Source organism: Malaclemys terrapin, chromosome 8 (genome assembly GCF_027887155.1).
Source record: "Malaclemys terrapin pileata isolate rMalTer1 chromosome 8, rMalTer1.hap1, whole genome shotgun sequence".
NCBI classification, from domain to species: domain Eukaryota; kingdom Metazoa; phylum Chordata; order Testudines; family Emydidae; genus Malaclemys; species Malaclemys terrapin.
The window spans coordinates 39,359,571-39,380,085 of NC_071512.1; positions in this window are offsets into that span (position 1 = coordinate 39,359,571).

Here is a 20,515-nt window from a genome sequence, read left to right on the forward strand (position 1 = left end):
CCCTCCTAGTGAAATAGTGAAATAGCCGCAGTCTAACATCTTCAGAGAGGAACTGCCCAGTGCATGAGCTGCAGTTCTTGGCATTGAAATCAGCAGTGGTAGAAACGTCTCATGATTACCTATCCGGAGCAGTGTCCCATCAGAACTGATAACAACTCGCTCACATATGAAATCAGCCAAATTGGATGCAGCTGGACATCGCTGATTAGCTGTGCTAGCTGTGTGTGACTTTCACATCCAGCATTAGCCTGGGAAAAGCAATATTGCTGCTGATATTCTGGCTTTTTCTCCACATGGCCAACTGGCCTAGCAATGTGTGGTTGGAAATATCAGCACCAGGAGAGGTCATTGTGCAAATTGCTGTCTACCCAAACTAGATTTAAAACACCCAGTGTAGACAGAGTAATAGAGATCATGGGCGGCGCATGACTCCCGTATTTGGGGAGGCTGGGCCTGAGCCATGGCCCTACCCTTGCTCTTCCCCAAGGCCCACCCCCGCTCAGCCTCCTCCCCTTGAAGCCCCACTCACGCTCCATCTCTACTCCACCTCCAGGCCCTTCTTCCACTTGGCCCCCTCCCCTGAGGCCCCCCCTGCCTGCTTGCGCCTCTTCATCCCCTCCCCAGAGGGGCCCGCTGCCTGCACCTCTCTGCCCCCCGGGGGCCGCAGTGGAGAAACATGGTCGGCAGTTGTCTTGCGGGAGGGGGCAGAGTGGGGACAGGAAGAGGAGTGGGGCCACAGGGGAAGAGCAGGACGCAGGAGTGGGGCCTCGGAGTGGACCGTGGGCAGAGCCACGGCCTGGCTGCCTTTTCAGTGGCTCTCCACAAGCGGCAGGATAGTCACTGCATCCTGTCTGGGGAGGCTTAGCCTCCCCTGGCCTATTATATCTGTCACCTATTATATCTGTAAAGATGCTGGGCGCTCCCCCTGAAGACTGCTCCTGCGGTATCCATGTTGTGTTGCTAACCTGAACCTCACCTCCCTGCCTCAGCTTAGTTGTGAAGACCTCAAGAAAGCACAATTGGCATAACCTACTCTCAAAGACACTGTTGTAGCTAAAATACAACGAAAACCACCTGCCTGGGCTAAATCTACTCACCCTGATGTTTGACTTATGTTTCGAGAGGTGGACAAGTTGCTAGTACAAGGAGACTTGTTGTATTGAACCATCTATAACCACTAGATCATACTTTGAGACAATTCGTATTGCCAAAGGAATATCGCTAAATTGTGCTTAAGTCCCTACACGATGGCAGAGGGGACATGGGAATTGACAAACATACTGACCTAGTCAGACACCAATTCTATTGGCCTCATCTAGCTCTAGGGTTGCCAGGTGTCCGGTTTTCAACCGGAATGCCTGGTCAAAAGGGGACCCTGGCAGCTCCAGTCAGCACCTCTGACCAGGCCATTAAAAGTGTAGTTGGTGGCGCAGTGGGGCTAAGGCAGGCTTGGAAGCGGCTGGCATGTTCCTGTGGCCCCTAGGCATTGGGTGGCCACAGGGGCTCTGCACACTGCTCCCTCCCCGAGTGCCGGCTCTGCAGCTGCCATTGGCCGGGAACCCTCCTCCCCCACTCCAAACCCCTGGGCCTCAGCCCGGAGGCCCCTTCTGCATTCCAAACTCCTCATCCTGGCCCCACCCCAGAGCCCACACCCCCAGCCAGATCCCTCCCCCTCCCCTACACCCCAACCTCCTGCCCCAACCCGGAGCCCCCTCCTGCATCCCAAACCCCTCATACCTGGCCCCAGCCCAGAGCCTGCATCCCCAGCCGGAGCCCTCACCCCCTCCCACAGCTCAACCCCCTGCCCAAACCCAGTGAAAATGAGTGAGTGAGCGAGGGTGGGGGAGAGCGAGCGAGGGAGGGAAGGGAGATGGAGTGAGTGGGGGCGGGGTCTCAGAGAAGGGGTGGGGCAGGAGCAGAGCTTCAGGGAAGGGTGGGGAAGGAGCGGGGCAAGGGTGTTTGGTTTTCTGTAATCAAAAGTTGGCAACCCTATCTAGCTCGTGATGTGAGCAATGTTGTACAAATCATGCTTGATACATAGTGCAAAGGCATTACCTAAGGAATCAGCAAGTGTGGCCCGTAGAGGAGCAATGGACCTCGTCTGCATTGATTTCTTGACAACAGAACCTGATAGAAGTGACATGACTAACATCTTGGTTTTTCCCAATCTCCACACGGATATGCCCATGTCCAACCAATAACCAAAAAGCAGCAACAGTAGCCGAAGTCTGATGGGAGCGTATTTCTGTCACTATGGACTTCCCAGCACCTGCATTCTTTCTGATCAGAACCAGAGCTTCGAGAGCAGATTAATTAGAGAACTTCTTTTAGTGACTAATATAGGGAAGTCCTGTGCTGACCCATTTCATCCTCAAGTGATCCACAGCCGGAGAGGTTTAACAGAACTCTACTGAACATGCTGAGCAGTCTGGAGACTCAGCAAAAGTGGAGTCATCACATAGCACGTTTGGTCCATGCATACACCTTCAGCGAAGCCACCCGGCTCTCCCCTTACCCTCTCATGTTTGGGAGACAGGCTAGATTGCCAGTGGACCTTTGTTTTGGTCACATGGGGCAAGTCACAAGACCTGTTTACAGCACATAACTCAATTAAAGGAACAACTCAATGCAGCGTGGAAATTGGCCACCAGCTATGAAGAGAAACCAGCCAGACAAGATGCATTCTGACCTGTGGGTATGAGAGTGTGAGCTGTTACCTGGTGCTAGGATGCTCCTGAGAAATTTAGGAGTACCTGGGAAACACAAGTGGCTTGACAAGTGGAAACGAGACCCATGTGCAATGGAGCAGAAGTTACCAGGAATTATGGTTCACCGTGTGAAGTCTGAAAATGGTCACTGGGATGTACGGGTTTTACACAGAAATCTAAGAGCCATGGACGGATGGTCAGATTCTCTAAGGAGTCAGCGAGTCTGGTAACTCGTAGCTGGCAAAGTGGGCCTGCCCCTGTACCAGAGGCAACTACTATACTAGCTCCTGCTAAAGAGACCAGTCCTGATTCCAAGTCAGAGAGCATTTATCCGACACAGTTATTTGACACTCCATCTGGTACTTTTGCACCTCCTCTTACTGCAGAGGAGGAGTGCCCTGTGCCACATTCTCCGGCGCCACATGCCCCGGAGCCAGAGCAATCCAAAGAAGAGGCCACTGAGGAGACTGTAAGAAAGCATACAGTGCTGAGTCTGAAGCTGTGTCTGAAGACGAACAAAACGAAGGGGATCCTGTGCGGGGCGCAGAGCCTAGGGGCGCGAACCTAGAAGCTAGTTCCTTTGCACAGACACGGTCAAAGAGGGAGATAAGACCTGTAAAAACCTTACGTACGACTCATCCGGTGAATCTAGTGATTATCCTCGTTGAGTGGTACACGGCTTAATGACTGCTTTAAGGAGTTGTGCTTTAATTGTGTGTGATATGAACCCAGCGGAAATAATATAACTGTTAAGTCTGAACTGTGTCGAGAGTTACGATTAACACCCTCCTGAGTTTGTACCCTCAAACTCGCTGGTGTGTGTGTGTGTGTGTTACAGTAGCTTTTCTCACTTCTTTCTTTATCCTCCTCTCATGTCCGCTAGTGGCTGAGAGAGGTGCCCTGGCTAGGTGTTGGGCCATGTCCCGATGCCCCAGGAGTACTTTCAGAGCAGCATGCTGCTCACCGCAGGCAAGGCTCAGAGAGTCTGCCCCTTAGAGAGGACATGCGGGTGGATTCAGAGTAAAACACATGCTGGCTATGGAATATGAATGATCCAATTAACCATAGCAGGTTTCTCAGAATCTGCTGGATTTCAGGTTGCTTAAACTAAATTAGACACGCGAATCTGTATACATTTTATTAATCCACATCAGTTTGAAAGATAAACGGGAAATTACAGAGAGCTGAATAAAGATGGGTTATGGCAGAGTTTGCATAGTATAAATTAATTGTTTAACAGGGAATGGTAACACTTTTCACAATGTAATAGATCAAATCCAAACAAATCAAGGTCAGGTCCCCCATGAGAAGCTGCCACCCAGCGAGGGGACTGGTGCTCCCAAGGGACATGGGATCCTTCAGACAGGCCTGTATCCATTCGCCAGCTGGGCTTTTGCTCATCACGGTGTCTGGGGCTGTGAGTAGTGGGGAAACAGGCACTGTTCCAGCCAGGCCAGCCTTACTCTGCTGCCTGCAGACTTCACACAACACGCATGACAACCAGGGTTCTGACGGACTTCCCTGGCCATACACCCATGGCCCCTCCTCCTGCTCTCACCCTGCTCCCTTTGGGGCATGGTGCATGCCCAGAGCCATAGGACCGGAGGTGTTCCTGTGATCTGTGAGCACAGGAATTGCTAGTGTGCCTGGCCTTCTGTTGGGCCATGCCAGGGGGAGGTAGCTTGTGCCCCTGACAAAACACACCAGCATAAAGGCCAGGCAAAGACATATCCATCGTGACTCAGAGCTGCTTCTAATTGCTCTGGCAAATCACAGCAGGGCTAACCCAAGGGACTGGTAAGCCTCCCTCTAGTTCAGTATAAATTCAGATGGCACCCTAATCATCTGTTAAACAATGGGAAAGCCTTGGGCTTACAATCCAGCAGCATTCACTCACGCCTCTATCTCTTGTCCGAGACGGTACATCACCAATGCTGTGTTCTCGGAGAAGCCCCAGCTGCCGTCGCTTGGGGCAGGCAGATGTCACTCCAGCCACCTTTTGCCTGGAGCGCTAAATGGAACTGGTGGGGGGACTGTTCCAGTCTCCTCATTCATAACCACTTATTCATTGGCCCCTGGGGTGCAGCCTGCCAGGGACACCCCAGGCCATGATGGTGCAGCTCAAGTCTCTGCAGGTATGCATCACACGGATGCCTAAGTCTTTAACATCAGATACCGAGTCACCACTTAGGTAAGAGGAAAGACGTGTATAAAAGTGTCTGTTACTCATCAAGTCGGCCTGGCATCAGATAGACTCTCTGCTCAGCCTGACAGTTCCCCATGGCCAATGGCCAGACAGGCAGAACTTCCTCTCAGGTCTAGGCAGGATCACAGTGTCAGACATCCCTGAGGGACCTCAAAGGGAAAGAGTCAGCGAGGTGCTTATCTGTACCAAGGCTTTGTTGTTAGCCGCTCCCACTCACCTCTCCTGCCCAGGTGTTTGCAGCTGTGAGAAGTGACTGCTAGAGGCACCAGCCTTCTTTGACTTAGTGGTGATGGACTATCCATTGACTGGCTCCTTCTTCAGAATAGTGATGTGGACCAATCAGGGTGCAATCTTCACTCTTTACAAAGAGATGAAGGCAACCAATCAGAATAACAGCTGAGCTTCATGTGTCACCTTTTAACAGTCTAATGAGAAAACAGGGTATCACTTTTGTGGCTGTAGCTGCACACGGTTCCTGTGTGGTTTGTTCCCAGACCCCAAGGGTCTTCACCTGCTTGTGTCTTGGGACATCACGGTTCTGCCAGTCTTCTGAAACCCCCAGTTCGGCATGTGGACTGTTTCAGTAGAGTGACCTCCTTGGCAAACCGCACAAGGCTTTGTTCCATCTGACACTGCTGCTCCTCTTCTTTGCAAAGTCCATCAGACAGTGGTGAGGCCAATTGAAACCTCTGTTCTCCAGCAGACTTCACTTAGTTCAATGCCAGCAGCATGGGACAGCTGTGTAAATCTCTAACCTCTCTAGTGATACCTGTTTGTCATCCTTATTTATTCTTAGCTAACTTATGTGTGGGAATCACTTAGTCCATGTACTTCTAATCAAGCAGGAACAGGCCTCCATGGCCATCCATCCATCTCCTAGTGACACACTTGGGTTGGGTTTACCTTGAGGAACCTCACATCAAATTGGCTTGTCAAAATATAAATTAAGTGTTTTACCTGGTCTTTGAGGTTACCCAGATGCCTCCGATACCTCTGTTCATTATATCTTATGCATGTTCATTAATCAACATTGCATATGTAAAATACATAGACACAATCAGGATACCTTGTGCTTTCAGTCTCCTAGCAACAGCTGATTCCTGCCACTCCAGGGGGTCTGATTCAAGCTCCCCTCACCTTTCTATAGTTATGCCAAAACTTTCCCGCTGTTTCCTCTTGTCAGTGAATTGTTTCCTGCCCAAAGGGCTTGGCTGAGCCGGTGCCTTCCTCTCCTGACTCCTGTGTCCTGGCATATATCACCATCTTAGAGCTTCCCGCTGGTCACATTTCCACTCACTGGAAAGGAGCCATTCCACCTTCACAAAGACACCATTTCTGCATGGCAGAGACATTGTTTCTCGGGCAGAAAACCTCTCTTGAGAACTCCTCTTGCTGTGCTGGGCTCAGACTGATGACCACCTCTCAAGCCGATAATGTTGTCACAGATCTGTTAGGTGATCCCTTCCTGGCTAGCCACTATGACTGTAGTGAGGGAGCTCTGTACTCTGGATTCCCAGGGGGGTTTCAAGTTTCTGGCGCCTGAACGGAGTTCAGCCAGTGACCTACTCTTGGGATTCCTAGGCACACTCCCAGAGTGCAGAGCATCTGTCCAGCTACCAACTCCAAGTGTTGAAACCCATTGTCACGAACAAGGTCAGCTCCCAGACTGCTGCACTGGGCAGCACAGCATGGGGAGGAGGTGACCAGCCCTCTGTGGAGAAAGAAGTGGTTCAGGATTATTTAGAAAAGCTGGATGAGCACAAGTCCATGGGGCTGGATACGCTGCATCCGAGAGTGCTAAAGGAGTTGGCGGATGTGATTGCAGAGCCATTGGCCATTATCTTTGAAAACTCATGGCGATCGGGGGAGGTCCCTGATTACTGGAAAAAAGCTAATGTACTGCCCATCTTAAAAAAGGGAAGAAGGAGGATCCGAGGAACTACAGGCCAGTCAGCCTCACCTCAGTCCCTGGAAAAATCATGGAGTAGGCCCTCAAGGAATCAATTCTGAAGCACTTAGAGGAGAGGAAAGTGATCAGGAACAGTCAGCATGGATTCACCAAGGGCAAGTCATGCCTGACTAACCTAATTGCCTTCTATGACGAGATAACTGGCTCTGTGGATGAGGGGAAAGCAGTGGACGTGTTATTCCTTGACTTTAGCAAAGCTTTTGATATGGTCTCCCACAGTATTCTTGCCAGCAAGTTAAAGAAGTATGGGCTGGATGAATAGACTATAAGGTGGACAGAAAGCTGGCTAGATCGTCAGGCTCACAAGGTAGTGATCAATGGCTCCATGTCTAGTTGGCAGCCAGTATCAAGCGGAGTGCCCCAAGGGTTGGTCCTGGGGCCATTTTTGTTCAATATCTTCATTAATGATCTAGAGGATGGCGTGGACTTTACCCTCAGCAAGTTTGCAGATGACACTAAACTGGGAGGAGTGGTAGATACGCTGGAGGGTAGGATAGGATATAGAGGGACCTAGACAAATTAGAGGATTGGGCCAAAAGAAATCTGATGAGGTTCAACAAGGACAAGTGCAGAGTCCTGCATTTAGGACGGAAGAATCCCATGCACTGCTACAGACTAGGGACCGAATGGCTAGGCACCAGTTCTGCAGAAAAGGACCTGGGGATTACAGTGGACGAGTAGCTGGATATGAGTCAACAGTGTCCCTTTGTTGCCAAGAAGGATAACAGCATTTTGGTCTGTATAAGTAGGGGCATTGCCACAGATCGAGGGGCGTGATTATTCCCCTCTGTTCGACATGGTGAGGCCTCATCTGGAGTACTGTGTCCAGTTTTGGGCCCCACACTACAAGAAGGATGTGGAAAAACTGGAAAGAGTCCAGCGGAGGGCAACAAAAATGATTAGGGGGCTGGAGCACATGACTTATGAGGAGAGGCTGAGGGAACTGGGATTGTTTAGTCTACAGAAGAGAAGAATGATGGGGGATTTGATAGCTGCTTTCAACTACCTGAAAGGGCGTTCCAAAGAGGATTGATCTAGATTGTTCTCAGTGGTACCAGATGACAGAACAAGGAGCAATGGTCTCAAGTTGCAGTGGGGGAGGTTTAGATTGGATATTAGGAAAAACTTTTTCACTAGGAGGGTGGTGAAGCCCTGGAATGGGTTACCTAGGGAGGTGGTGGAATGTCCTTCCTTAGTGGTTTTTAAGGTTAGGCTTGACAAAGCCCTGGCTGGGATGATTTAGTTGGGGACTGGTCCTGCTTTGAGCAGGGGGTTAGACTAGATGACACCCTGAGGTCCCTTCCAACCCTGATATTCTATGATTCTAAGGCCCTCTGGGTGCAGTGCTGACCCTGACCCCCAGCACTCGAACCCCCCATTCCCCAGAGGTGTGAAGCTGCTGGTTTCCAGTTTACCTGGCTGGAGCACGTGATAGTTGTGAAGCAGTCCATCCCCCACACAGACACACATATTGCCCAGTACTATCTTCATGGTAGTATTTTTCATCATGAAAAGCACAGAGTACAGATCATACAGAATAAAGCATCCTCCACACAGGGTCCCTTACTAGCTCACCCTTCCTTTGGGAGATCACCCGTACTGTGGCAGGCAGATTGGGTCCTCCACCCCCTGCAATACCTTGCTTTTGCAGCAGTCTCCCTCATCTTAATCTGGTGCAAGATGTCTCTGCCCCCTTCACCATGAGTCCCCCCTCTACAGACTCCTGCTGGGGTCACTTGCTTCTTTGTTCTGCCTTTCGGTATTTTTCCACTGGTTTCAGCCCTCCTCCCACCCCCCCACCCCCCAGACAAGGGAGGGAAGTGTCTTCTGCCAGCTCCAGCAACCCATTGTCCTAAAGTGTTTTACTTTGAATAGATGATCATTGAGTGCTGATCACTCCCCATTGTCTCTGGCCTGGCCTGCTAACTGTGGAGCCACAGCCATATAGGCTTTGCATGACACAGTGACTTCTGTCTAGGGTGACCAGACGTCCTGATTTTATCGGGACTGTCCCGATATTTCCTTGTTTGTCCCGCGTCCCGACCGACGTGCGGTCGGGACACTGGACAAACAAGGAAACGCACCGGAGCCTGGAGCCCGGAAGTGCTCGCACCCCCCCGCCCCGACTCCACCCCCTCCTGCCCCGATTGGCTCCCTCCCCGAATCCCCACCTCTTCCCCAGGCTCACCATTCCTCCTCCCTCCGCAAGCGCTGGAGGGAGGCCCGGGAGACGCAGGGGAAGCGCAGGGCCGGGGTGAGTGAGAGTCCGGCCTGGCCCCGAGCAGGCAGGACTCAGTTGGGTGGTAGGGAGAGGAGGGCCTGGAGGGGGGCGGCCCGCGGGGCCAGGCGGCGGCTGTTCTCCCCCCCCCGGGCAGCGGGACTCGGGAGCAGCCGCTGCTGCAGCTCCCACTGCCGTGGGGGGAGGAAGCGGCCGATGGCGCTTGGCGGCTGCGGCTCTGGCGCCCGGGCCCGAACCCCCTGAGCCCGGGCCTGCTGTGGGGACCCAGCAGCGTGCACGCTGCGCCCAGCCCCTGGCCAGTCGCGTCTGGGCTGCTGCCCAGGTGGTGCTATCCCGCGGCGGCCCCGGGGCGGAGGCATCGGCAGCCCAGCCCCGTTCGTTCCCCCGCGGGACCCAAGTGGGACGGGGGGGCTGGGGCCTGCTGCCCCCACTCCGGGGCCGCCGCGGGATAGCACCAGCTGGGCAGCAGCCCAGACATGACTGGCCAGGGGCTGGGCGTAGCGTGCGCGCGGCTGGGTCCCCGCAGCAGGCCCAGGCTGGGGGGGTTTGGGAGCGCCAGAGCCACAGCCGCCAAGTGCCATCGGCCGCCTCCTCCCCCCGCGGCAGTGGGAGCTGCAGCAGCGGCTGCTCCCGAGTCCCGCTGCCCAGGGGGGGAGAACAGCCGCCCCCTGGCCCTGCGGGCTGCCCCCCTCCTCTCCCTACCACCCAACTGAGTCCTGCCTGCTCGGGGCCAGGCCGGACTCTTACTCACCCTGGCCCCGCGCTTCCCCTGCGTTTCCCGGGCCTCCCTCCAGCGCTTGTGGAGGAAGGGTGTGGGGTTTTTTTTGCCCCTCCCCCCTCCCCCCCGCGTCCCAATATTTGACTTGGGTGATCTGGTCACCCTACTTCTGTCACAATCTCATAACCTTAGCCACAGTTCAGAGGAGATACAGACAGAACCCCCAATTTGTCACAAGCGCCATAATCAAATAATAATCAAATCATGGCAATAATGTGGGTGTGGTTCTCATCACCTGAGCACCGTGGGTCGTGTCGTTCTGGCTGGCTGGTTTGTCTGATGTTTTCAAAGGATCCCCTGACCCAGACTTTCTCTTTCCCCAGAGCGTCAGTACATCCCAGGGGCCTGCATGTGTCTTTGCCTGGTTTGTCAGTAGCAGGCAATGTTAGGATAGCTGTTGAGTATGCAGACAATCAGGGATCCATCCCCCATTTATCAATGGTCCTGCTGCCCTTCTAATCTCCGCCTAGGGTTGCCAATTTTGGTTGGATGTATTCCTGGAGGTTTCATCACATGACATAATCTTTAATTAAAGATTAATTTTTATATGGACTGTGGGCATGTGCTTGCTTCTCCCTTCTCTTATCCCCACAAGCCAAAGCTGGCCCGGAGTATTCCTCCCCCAGGTCCATTCTCTGTGCCAGGCTCTCAACTCTCTCCCCTCGGGACACTGTATTGGTCATTTCCTTGCATTCTCTGTTCCAGAGACCTTGTTGCCTGCTGTGCCCTTAGGGTGACTGCTGAGGGTCCTAATAATTTGTGTTGCCATAGGGCCTAGGCACCCCAGTCAAGGACCAGGACTCCATTGTGCCAGGCGCTGTACAAACACAGGACAAACAGACAGTCCCTGCCCCAGAGAGCCTACAGTCTAAGAGCTTGTCCACACTACAGGCACTTCTGACAGCAACAGAGAAGCTGTTCCACATCACTGTAGTGACTCACCCTCTGAGTAGCAAGAGTGACGGAAGAATCCTTCTGCCAACCAAGCCGCGGCTATACTGGAGGTCCAGTCAGGGTAGCTCTGGAATGCAGGGGTGTACATTCTTCACCCTCTGAGTGATGGAGTTAGGTCAATCTAATTTTTCAAGTGTAGACCAGTGCTAAGACAAGAGACACCCGCCAGACACAGTCAGCCAGATGGGGCCGTCCAAGGAAACAATGAGACCATGTTGGTGAATGTGACTGGCATTGGTCTCAGCAGCTCAACTGCTGGCATGTTATGTGCAGGCATCCCGGCTCAGGAAAGTGAGGAGGGATGTGAAGGCGGCTAACGAGGTGGCTTTGTGGCTGTGTATGGGTAGCTCCTCCCAAGTGCTGCGAAATCATCAGAGAAAGCACCAAAGGGCTTGTTTGAGAATGTAACAAGGGGCGATGGAGATGGCAGCACAGGCCAATCAGAGGCGGAGGCAATGGCGCTCGGGTGGGGTGAGGCCATGGAGGTGAAAACAAGCAGCTTCTGTTTGGCACAGAGCTAGTGGAGAGAAATTACCCCTGGGCCCTCCCCCTCATTCACCATTGGCTGGGCCCCCGATCCCAATCCCAGAACATCCCTGGTGTCACCACAGCAGCTGCTCAAATTGGCAGAGAGTCAGCTGAAATGTGGGGGAGGAGCCGTGTGACTTCCCTGCTCTCCCGACAGCAAGTGCCCAGTCCCACCTCAGGGAACCCTGCAGCTGGCAGCAGCTCTCTCCTGGCACCAGAGGGAATCTCCCTGGCTACGCTGTCTCAGCGGGGCCTCTCCCGGGTGGCTTCCCAGAGTGTCTGCGAGGCCCGGAGTTGGGGCCTGGTCTCCAGCAGGGATTGGGTGCTCACAGGTCATGCATCTCCGCACTGCTCAGGGCGAGTCTCAGTTGGGGACGGGGGATCAGATAATCTGGCCTGTGTTTATGACCTCCACCGTGTGCCCGGAGATAAACCTAGTTTAAAAGAGTGAGCAACAGCGTATGCAACGCTATCCATTCATGAATGCACGGGACCAGGGGTCAGTTAAACAAGTGAGGACATTCAAGCAACAAGGTGCGAGAGGGAATATCTTTATTGGACCAACTGCAGTTTGTGTCAGCGTGAAAACTTGTCTCTCTCACCAGTTGCAATTGGTCCAATAAAAGCTACTCCCTCCCCCACCTGGTCTCTCTAACATCCCGGGACAGACACTGCTCCAGTGACATGACATTTGAGCAGTTACCTTAGCAGCAGATAAGGGGGTTCTTGAGGCCTGGATGCTAGCAGGACCAAGCAAAGGACAAGACATCTTTGAAGTTATAGAAATTTAGGGCTGGGCAGGGACCTCAAGTCCAGCCCCCAGCACTGAGACAGGACCAAGTAAACCCAGACCATCCCTGAAAGGGATTTGTCCAACCTGTTCTTGAAAACCTCTAGTGACAGGGACTCCATAGCCTCCCAGGGCACCCGTTCCTGTGCTTACCTATCCTGAGAGTTAGTTTTTCCTAATGTCTAACTTAAAACTTATCCTCAGTGGGCATGGAGATCAATTGATCACCATCCTTTTTAGAACAATCTTAAAATATTTTTACATATTTCATTTCCCCCTTCAGCCTTCTCTTCTCTAGATTATGCCTGCCTAGTTCTTTCAATCTAACCTCATAGGGATGTTTTCAAAACCTCTTATCCCCTGGACTCTCTCAAATTTGTCCACATCTTTCTTAAAGTGCAGTGCCCAAAACTGGACACAGTGCTCCCACTGAGGCCTCACCAGTGCTGACAGTGAGCTCCTGTGTCTTATGTATGACCCTCCTGCTAATACACCCCAGAATGACATCTGCCCTTTCCCCAACAGCATCACACTGCTGACTCATATTCAATCTGTGATCCATTAGAACCCCTACGTCCTTTTCAGCAGTGCTACCATCTAAGTTCCCTGTAAGCTGTGCGGCCGCGCAGCAGCCTATTTAGCGCCGTGCAGGCACTCAGGGAACCTGCCCGGGGACCTGCCGCGGAGGGAGTGGCCTGGACCTGCCATGGACGGGGCGCCCTTCCGCCGGCCCCAACTCTGCTGTGGCCCAGCCCTGCTGCGGGTGCAGGGCTGTCCCTAGCTATTCTGGGGTCCTATGCGGCCCCCCTATGGGGTGTGGGGGGGGACCCCAGGTCTCCGTGGCGGGGAGGGTGGCTGGCCACAGGCCTCCGCGGGGGGGAAGGGCTGGCTTGGGGGTAGGGAGGAACCACCCCCCAGCACTCACCAGTGGCGCGGCTGGGGCCGGGCCACTGCACTTCCTGCTGCCGGTGAGTGCAGGCCCAGCCCTGCTGCAGTCCTCAGGGGAGTGGGGGCGGGGCTAGGACGGAGCAGGGGTGGGAAGAGGCGGAGCTGGGGTGGGGAAGGGGCGGGACGGGGGCAGGAATAGGAGGGGCTGGGGTAGAGCAGGGGCAGGGGCCATGGGGAAGAGGCGGGGCAGGGGCCGGAGCAGCACACAGCTGCACAGGGTTCCTGGTGCCCTACACAGCTGCATACCTTGCTTATGGGTAAGAAAGGCCCTGCGAGGACGAGGCGGCACGGACCCAGGCACGGCTGGGGCAGCCAGGCCTGGCCTGGCCAGGGCACTCCTCCCCCAGGCCAGACCTGCTGGGGCTGGGGAAGGGGTGCCTATCCTGCAACCCCAGCCCTGGAGCTGCCACGGCGGGGAGAGGCCCCTCTCCCCCCAAGCCCAGGTACTGCTGTGGGAAGAGAGAGCTGGGGGGAGTCCTCTCTCCCTGCCGTAACCCTTGAGCACCCTCTGTGACGATGTTGCCTGTGGGAGCCAGCTGAGGTCACTCAATTAGGTTGAACTGCAAACAGAGTGGGGCAGACAAACCCCAAAAGCTGGTGGATATTCCAATACTTAGATTTACCAAGCCAGCACAAAACAGCTTCTATAGTACCTCACTGGTTACTCAGAAGTCCAAACAATGCAGTTCCTTAAAGTACCCAGCCTCAGGTCTCCCTCCAGACACACAAGTGAGATATGATGATGCTTACTGAAAATCTTATTTCATCATATAAAAAAAAAGGTTCTTCTGATCCCAAAGTACCAGCCACACACCCAGGTCCAATTATAACTTAGATCTTACCCAGAATACACGCTTATAGTCAATTCTTGTTAACTAAACTAAAATTTATTTGAAAAGTAAAGAGAGAGAGTGTTGGTTAAAAGATCAATATACATACAGACTTGAATTCAATTCTTGAGGTTCAGATACATAGCAGAGATGAGTTTGTAGTTGCCAAAAGTCCTTTTAGAAATAGGTTATAGTCCAATGTCCATATTCAGGGTGACTCCAGTCAGTGACTGGAGATCTTAATCCTTATGGCTCAGGGTATCCCCTTCTTAGGGTTACCATATTTAAAAAATAAAAAAAGAGGACACTCCATGGGCCCTGGCCCCGCCCCTTTCCCACCCCCAGCCCGCCCCAACTCCGCCCCTACTCCGCCCATTCCCCCAAAGTCCCCGCCCTAACTCCCCCTCCTCCCTCCCAGCCACACGAAAAGGGCTGCCCAAGCGCTACCGGCTTCACGGTTTGCCGGGCAGCCGCCAGACCCTGCGCCCCCGGCCGGCGCTTCCCCAGCACAGCTGGAGCCCGGGAAGCGCTCGGGCTTTGGGCAGCCCCTATGCCTCCGGACCCTGCGCCCCCGGCCGGACACTTTCCCTCCCGGGCTCCAGCTGCTCTGCTCCTCCCCTGACTCTTTGGCTCTGTTTAAGAGCCAAGCTGCCCGAGCCAGCGCTACCGGTTTCGGGCAGCCCCCTTGCCTCCAGACCCTGCGCCGCCGGAGCAGAGCAGCTAGAGCCCGGGAAGGGAAGTGCCCGGCCGGCGGCTCGGGGTCCGGAGGCACGGGGGCTGCCCGAAGCCGGTAACGCTGGCTCGGGCAGCTTGGCTCTTAAACAGAGCCAAAGAGTCGGGAGGATCAGAGCAGCTGGAGCCCGGGAGGGGAAGTGCCCGGCTGGGGGCGCAGGGTCTGGAGGCTGCCCGGCAAACCATGAAGCCGGTAGCGCTCCGGCTTCGGCAGCCCCCTTGCCTCTGGACCCCAGCCGCAGGCCAGGCACTTCTCCTCCCGGGCTCCAGCTGCTCTGCTCCTCCCCTGACTCAGACTTCGACTCTGTTTAAGAGCCAAGCTGCCCGAGCCAGCACTACCGGCTTCGGGCAGCCCCCTTGCCTCTGCACCCTGCGCCGCCGGAGCAGAGCAGCTGGAGCCCGGGAAGGGAAGTGCCCGGCCAGCGGCTTGGGGTCCGGAGACACGGAGGCTGCCCGAAGCCAGTAGCGCTGGCTCGGGCAGCTTGCTCTTAAACAGAGCCGAAGTCTGAGTCAGGGGAGGAGCAGAGGAGCCGCGGGAGGGGAAGTGCCCGTCCAGTATTTTTCCCGGACATGTTCAGCTTTTTGGCAATTCCCCCCGGACGGGGGTTTGATTGCCGAAAAACCGGACGTATGGTAACCCTACGTGACTGGTGCCCGGGGCCGGGGGTGCAGCTCCAGCCCCAGGGGGATGCAAATCCGGACAGTGCCGGCTCCCCGCAACGCGCTGGCGTCCACAACCCTCCCTGGGCGCCCCCAAGCCCTGCGATGGCTGCCGAGCGGCGCCCACAGACACCCCCGACCCAAAGGACAGGGGTCTGCGCCCTCCCTCCCCCCCACGGCTTGCTGCCTCACAGGGGCAGTTTGGTCGCGTCGCAGGGGCCGCTGGGAGTTGTAGTTCACGGCCGCTCCCCTCTCCTGGCTCTCCCTGGAGCGTGAGGCCCGGCCGGACTACAGCCCCCAGCATGCCCTGGGCAGGAGCCGAGTGTCGCACTGAGATGATGTCACAGCAGGCGACCAACACACACAGATTCGGAGATCCTAGCCTCCCTATTTCCCCGGACATGTCCGGCTTTTTGGCAATTCCCCCCGGATGGGGATTTGGGGACCAAAAAGCCGGACATGTCCGGGGAAATCCGGAGGTATGGTAACCCTACCCCTTCTTGAAACCCAAAGCAGATCTGAGATGAAGAAGGATTGTGTCCCAGGGTTTTTATACCTTTCCTGCAGCCTTTTGGCCTGAAAAAACAATAGGCTTAATTCTCCTTCTCCCAAACATCATGGCAATTAGCACAGGATAATTTATCCATTAAACAGTTCAGATGCAGGTTACCACAACCTTCAAAGAGTCATATAGACAATAATGCTATTTCACTCAAGTATCTTCCTAAATATTAATACTCCTTTTTTGATCTTTGAATCAAAGCCATGTTAATAGACAAGACTTGTTTGCTTACCTCACAAGACCTGAGCAAACATCTACCCTTCTATCTCTAATAATGCAGGCTTGCATTTCAGAGCTCTATTCATTTACATATCTTCCTAACCAGTTTCTAAAGTTCGGCCATAGGTCAGGTCAGTTCGTGAGTTAATTAACTCTTTCTGGCCCTGTCATCTTTCAATGAGATATTATATTACACTCATAATGTCACACCCTCCTACACCCCAAACCCCTAATCCTCAGCCCCACCCGAGAGCCCTGACCCCCAGCTAGAGCCCTCATCCCGTGCACCCCAACCCTCTGCCCTAGCCTTGACCCCCCTCCCACACTCCAAACCCCTCAGCCCCACCCCCACCACATGAATTTTGTTATGTGCACTGATATGAAGGTGATGTGTCATATACCACCTCCATATTGGTGCACATAACAAAATTCATTCTGCACATACACGGGGAAAATTAGAGGGGACACTGGCTACCACCTAGCCATTTATTCCCTATTTTGTAGTTGTGCCTTTGACTTTTCCTTTCTCAGTGAAGTACTTTGTACTTATCTTTACTGAATTTCATCGTATTGATTTCAGATCAACTCTCCAATTCATCAAGGTAATTTTGAATTCTAAGCCTGTCCTCCAAAGTACTGGCAACCCATCTGGCATGGTGTTATCTGCAAATTTTATAAACACACTGTTCACTCCAGTATCCAAGTTGTTGATGAAAATATTGAATAGTACTGGAACCAGGACTACCCCTGTGGGATCCCACTAGATACGCCCTCCACATTGGACAGTGAACTGTCCAATTGATAACTGCTCTTTGAGTATGGTCTTTCAACCAATTGTGCACCTGCCTTATAGTCATTTCAGCTAGATCACATTTCCCTAGTTTGCATATGAGAATGTCATGAGAGCATGTCTAAAGGCTTACTGAAGTCCAGTTATATCACCTCTACTGCTTTCCCCCATCAACGAGGCCAGTAACCCCATCAAAGAAGGAAATTAGGTTGGTTTGGCATGATTTATTCTTGACAAATCCATCTATTACTTATCACTTAATTATCCTTTAGGTTTGAACAAACTGATTGTTAAATAATTTGTACCGGTATCTTTCCGGGTATTGAAGTTGGGCTGACTGGTCTAGAGTTCCCTGGGTCCTCCATTTTCTCTTTTTGAAAGACAGACTATGCTTGCCCTTCTCCAGTCCTTTGGGACCTCACCCATTCTCCACGAGTTCTCAAAGATCATCCCTATTAGTTCAGAGGGAAAGCTTAGTTCCTGAAGTACTTCTACAGTGAATTTTTTCAGGCACTGCCGACTTGAATACATCTATATTATCTAAATATCTTTAACCCGTTCTTTCCCTATTCTGGACCAAGAGCTTCCCACTTGTTCTTAATATTACTGTTTTAAGCACCAGATCACAATTCACTTTTTTAGTGAAGGATGAAGCAAAAAAGACATTACATTCTTCAGTCTTCTCTGTGTCATCTGCTATTTGCTCTCCTTCCCTGTTAAGTAATGGACCTACATCAGCATCATGTTATATCCATTACAGAAATTACTAGAAAACCCAGTCTGGAGAGGGTATGATGCCTTTCTACAATACAAAATCACATACATACTACTAATGAGGGGTCAGATTCTGATCTCAGTTACATAGTAGTACATGTTTGACTTCACTGAAATTACTCTAGCTTTATGCGGGTATCATGGAGATTAGAATTTGATCCTCACACTACAAAATATTCACAGGGACTCTTGCAGACCTTTTCTTCTGTATCATGGCTGTGCACTCTTTATACTTGGTTTTGGAGTACACAACATTTGGGCATATGTACAAGACTGGCAATTGTTGCAGTGACCTCACAATATGTTGCTTGAAGTTTTCAATGTTTGTATGAATCTGAAATTCTAAGGAAGTGAAAATTACAACCCAGGTGAACTAAGCCCTTTGTTTTCAAAGGGTTTCATTTAGTCCTACCTACTCCTTTGTGGCCACCATTTGGAAATGTAGGGCTACTTTTGAAGCTTAAGGTTTTATTTGACAAAACCAGTGCATAGGCGAGAGTGAGAAGGGTGCTGTCATAGGAGATCTCCCATGACCTGTGATTATGCCCCACTGCTTTCGGGCTAGCACAGGTGTGTGCTGCGGTTTGTGACCCACATTGTCTCCTTTGCTAATGAGAACTGGGGATCCCGAGACTTAATCTGATGTTAAAAATGCTCCTAAGTGACTGATCAGTAATAAGGGGTGAGCTCTCACCATTTTTATTATATCTGATCGTTATTACAGCGCCTGAGATCAGGGCCCCTCTCTGCTAAGTGCTGTGCACACCTCGGAAGAGACACTGCCTGCTGCAAAGAGCTTACAGTTGAAACAGGCAAGACATGGGAACATTTTCACCCCTATTCCCGGAGGGGGAACAGATGTCTGGCGAGACACGGTGAGGCACTCCAATCACTCACACAAAGTCTGTGGCAAAGTCAAGCATTTAACGCAAACCTGCTGGGTGCCAGCACTGCCTTAGCCACAGCTTGCCCTTCCACTGAGCTGCTATCCCTGCAAGAGCAACATTTCAAATTTCCCCTTACCGACCGGGTACAGAATGACTACCAAAGGCTTTGAGGCTGCACAGTGGGGATCATGTTCCACCTTCCAGCTGATGCCCCAAGCCCACAGTGGGTGTCGACATTAGCATTTCCCCTCTAGCATTTCCCACCACTGCTAGCATGGCGGGGAGCCTGTTTTAGCCCAGCTTGGAGCAGGTCTAGCTAGTGGGGAGGTAAAGCACTGGGGCTCTGTCTACACCCACACCCTGCCCTTGCCAGCACCAGTGAGCTGCCCTGGTGTCAACAGTGGGAAATGTTGGGGGGAAAGACCAATAGAGAGAGGGCTGCAGGGCAAGTGCAGGAGAAGCAAAGGGACTGGGCCGGCAGCTGACAGTGCTCAAAGCAGGTAATGCCCATGGAGAAGTAGCGTCAGGAGAGATATGGCTGGGACCTTGCTTGGGAGATGTGGAGCAGAAGGAGGGAAGATGGAAGAATGTGGCATCAGGGAAGGCTGGAGGTGACAGCAAGAGACAGAAGCATGGGGGATGGAGCCATTCCCACTGGCCACCTGACACGTGTCTGGCCTGGACACAGTGGAGGCAGCCCCAGCGAACCCGCAAGCCCCCATTAAAGCTGGTTGTGACTGTGTAGGGTTACCATACGTCCGGATTTTCCCGGACATGTCCGGCTTTTTGGGACTCAAATCCCCGTCCGGGGGGAAATCTCAAAAAGCCGAACATGTCCGGGAAAATCCTGGGCCGGGGGCTGGCCCTGGGCCGGCGGGTGCGCCGGGCCGGCGGGGACCGGCAGTGCGCCGGGCGGCCAGGGAGTGCGGGGTGCGCCGGACTGCTGGGGAGTGCGGGGTGCGCCGGGCCGCCGGGGACCGGCGGTGCCGGGCGGCCGGGGGGTGCGCCGGGCGGCCAGGGACCGGCGGTGCCGGGCGGCCGGGGAGTGCGCCGGGCGGCCGGGGGGTGCGCCGGGCGGCCGGGGGGTGCGCCGGGCCGCCGGGGACCGGCAGTGCCGGGCGGTGCGCTGGGCCGCCGGGGGCCGGCGGTGCCGGGCCGCCGGGGGGTGTGCCGGGCCACCGGAGACCGGCAGTGCCGGGCGGTGCGCCGGGCCGCCGGGGGCCGGCGGTGCTGGGCCGGCAGTGCTGGGCGGGCCAGTGGCCCGGGGGTGCTGGGCGGGCCAGGGGTGCTGGGCCGGGGACCCGGGGGCCGGGCCGGGGGTGCTCGGCCGGGGGCCCAGGGGCCGGCAGTGCTGGGCGGCCCGGGGGTGGTCGGCCGGGGCTAGCACCCCAGGGCCCGAGCCAACCCAGGCTGGAGCCGCCGGGGGGCCAGCCTGGGCTGCGCCTCCTCCCCCCCCACACTCCCCTTTCCTGCTTCAGGCTTCCTGCGAATCAAATGTTCGCGGGAAGCAGGGGAGGGGGCGGAGACTTTGGGGAAGGGGCGGAGTTGGGGCGGGGGGCGGGGCCAGGGCCCCGTGGAGTGTCCTCCTTTTGGAGGCACAAAATATGGTAACCTAGACTGTAGTCAGCGCAGACTGCAGCAGCACCTGAAACGTGCCAGGTGCTTTCCAAACCCAGAGGAAGGCAAACGCAGTCCCAGCCCCAAAGAGCAGCTTTAATGGGGGCTTGGGGGTTCACTGGATGCAGAACTCCAGGCGTACGGAAAGCTAGCAAGAGCATATTGGAGTAGCAACGGCATATTGATGGAAACACTTCCACTTCCAGATCTCCAATGTTTAGCGCCACTGCTGTCCTTTATAGGTGAGCATCTGGTTGTTTATGTTACAAGGCCTGCGCCACGCACTGGAGCAGCCTCTGCAGGACTTGACACAGCTTTCTGAAG